This window comes from Mastomys coucha, unplaced genomic scaffold, assembly GCF_008632895.1.
Source record: "Mastomys coucha isolate ucsf_1 unplaced genomic scaffold, UCSF_Mcou_1 pScaffold6, whole genome shotgun sequence".
Taxonomy (NCBI): Eukaryota; Metazoa; Chordata; class Mammalia; order Rodentia; family Muridae; genus Mastomys; species Mastomys coucha.
The window spans coordinates 9,656,499-9,659,192 of record NW_022196912.1 but is presented as its reverse complement, the minus strand read 5'-3'; the positions used below and the strand labels follow the sequence as shown (position 1 = coordinate 9,659,192).

The following is a 2,694-nucleotide window of genomic DNA, read 5'->3' as shown; positions in this document are numbered from 1 at the left end:
GGAACTCAAGCAGGCCAGGAAGCAGGAGCTGATGCAGAGGCCATGGAGAGATGTTCCTTACTGGCTTGGTTCCCCTGGCTTGCTCAGCTTGCTCTCTTATAGAACCCAAGACTTCCAGCCCAGGGATGGCACCACCTACAAGGGGCCCTACCCTCTTGATCACTAATTGAGAAAATGCCCCACAGCTAGATCTCATGGAGGCACTTCCCCAACCGAAGCTCCCTTCTCTGTGATAACTCCAGCCTGTGTCAAGTTGACATAAAAAACCAGCCAGTACACCCACAGTCTTCTATTGTACCCTCACGATACAGTTCAGACTGTAATCCTAAGTGTGGTGGGTATTTCTCCAGCTAGCACACAGGCAATCAGACTCCCACAGTGCTTGGGGACATCATCCTTCTGATCCTATCTGCATGGCCAGCATCAGACCCCATGGGATGAGGATTCAGTCTCATACTGTCCCCAACTTCAGGCCAGTTGCAAAGAAGGTAATCAGCTACAAATTGGAATTTTGTTTTCTTTCCTTCCTTTCTTTTCAGGTGCGTTCTGTTTAATTTTTTTAAACTTTTTTTCTTTTTATCTATTCGTCTCTCATACAATAGATGGAGACTGCCGTTTCCCCTCCCCCAACTCCTCCCAGGTCCCACCATTGCCTTCCCTCTTCCCCAGGTGCACCCACACATCAAGGCTGGACAAGGCAACTCAGTAGGAGAAAAGGGGTCCCAGGTGCAGGCAAAATAGTCCGAGACACCCCCAACTTCCACTGGTACGAGTTTACAAACTCCCAAACTAACCAGCATAACATATGCAGAGGACCCAGCACAGACCCATGCAGGCTACATGATTGCTGCTTCAGTCTCTATGAGCCCCTCTGAGCGCTGCTTAGTTGACTCTGTAGGGCTGTCTTCTCCTGGGGCCCTTGAGCTCTCTTACTCCCACAGTCAACAACCTGGGATTTCTGAGGCTGGTTCTTGGAAGATTGGTAGTTGCTGAGTGGCTCATCTGGCACGATGCTGCCCCCCTGTGCAGAAATCTGGGATAGCATCCTTGAGGATGAGAGGATGAACAGCAGGAAGAGGCCAGAGGCCTGCTGTATTAAGTCTGCTTAGATGTCCCAGTGAAGATGGCTGAATGAAGTTGAAATCGCTGCCATGATGCATCAGGGGCAAGTTAACTGGCTCTGACTGCAGGGCACTGAACTGGGGTGGCGTCTTACACTCCAGTTAGCTGGGACTAGAGGTGTTGTTATACTCACTCCAGTTATCTGGGACTACAAGTGTAAGGGTTCCCCGTAGCCGTTTAGTGTTTTTCTCTTTTAAGTGTACTGAAACAGGCCTAAGACCTTAGCACAACTGAAAGCCTGTGAGCAGCACCATTCTGACCTCAGAACCCAGCACGTAGGCCCCCACAGCTGCCACTGAAGTGTCTGTAGTGTCAGGATCTAGGAAAGTCTCTAAATGTCCTAGCCCTGCCTTTTGGCTTCTCTAGTTCCACTTTCACTAACTATTCTGGTGTCAACCAGGATGTGATGTCTGTGCATAAAAGGCAAAGAACAGAGCAGTTTGGGCTGCATGATTTGATTTAGTTCCCCTGCAGTCACTGGCTGGCAATACTTCTTTGTGCTTTAAGAGTGTCTGTATGGGCTGGACCTAGGCCTCCCTGCATGTATGTAGCAGATGTGTAGCTTGGTCTTATGTGGGTCCTGAACAACTGGAGCAGGGGCTATCCCAAAAGCTGTTGCCTGTACGTGGGATACGTTCCTCTAACTGGGCTGCCTTGTCTGGCCTCAGTGGGAGTGGATGTGCCTAACCCTGCAGAGATTTGATGTGGCAGGGTGAGGGGGATACCCAGGGGAGGCCCTGCTCACTCAGAGGAGGAGGGCATGGGGGGATAGGGGAAAGGATTATGGGAGGGGATGACCAGGAGGGTTGCAGTAAGCAGGATGTCAAATGAATAATAATAATAATAAAAGACTCTCCGTGTATTCTCTTGTGAAATTACCTCAGAACAATACCTTTCATAAATGGTACATAGCTGGAGTTTAAACCAATCTGGTCTGACAAGCCCAGTATTTAGTAGCTGGGTCCACACATTTCATATTTAATTATTGATATAATTGTGTTGATGAAAGAAGAATTCCTTAGTCCTATTGTAGGAAGTAGAGTTTAATTGAACAAAGAAAACAGTACATCAACAGCACAGCTCCAAGAACAGAGCAGGCCCTGAGAACAGCAACCAGCGTTGAATTCTGAAGGTGTCTGCAGAGCAAGAGAGCTTACACGCCCCCCCCCACCCCCCACAACTTAATAGTTAGCTGCTCAGTCCATTCCAGAGCCTCCAGGAACCAACCAATGGTTTGCAAGTCCTGCCTTTGAACTCTACCTGTGTTCGCTTGGTGTATTAGGCAAATGTTGAGCTCCACTCTGACCGAGTCCATGGTCTTCTGCAGATATTACTGGTAGTGTGTGTGCTGACTTCTTGTTCTGGGTTTTCCATGGACTATACTGAGCTGGTTTTCTATTAATGCTATGACACAAAATTGGTGGTGTAGAAATAATGCTAGTAAGCCAGACTTGGTGGCAACAGCCTATAATCCTAGCTACTGGAGGCTGAGGCAGGATAAAAGACTCAAAGCTACTTGTGCTGCAAAAGAAGTCCAAGGGTCTGAGCGGCTACAGGAGACTAGGTCTCAAA

At 48.4% G+C, this 2,694-nt stretch overlaps 1 long non-coding RNA gene across 1 annotated transcript in view; it reads left to right on the top strand.

Annotated features, from left to right (window-relative positions):
• Window positions 1-2,694, top strand: part of LOC116080521 — a 7,222-nt gene that overhangs the window by 3,462 nt on the left and 1,066 nt on the right. The window lies entirely within an intron of this gene.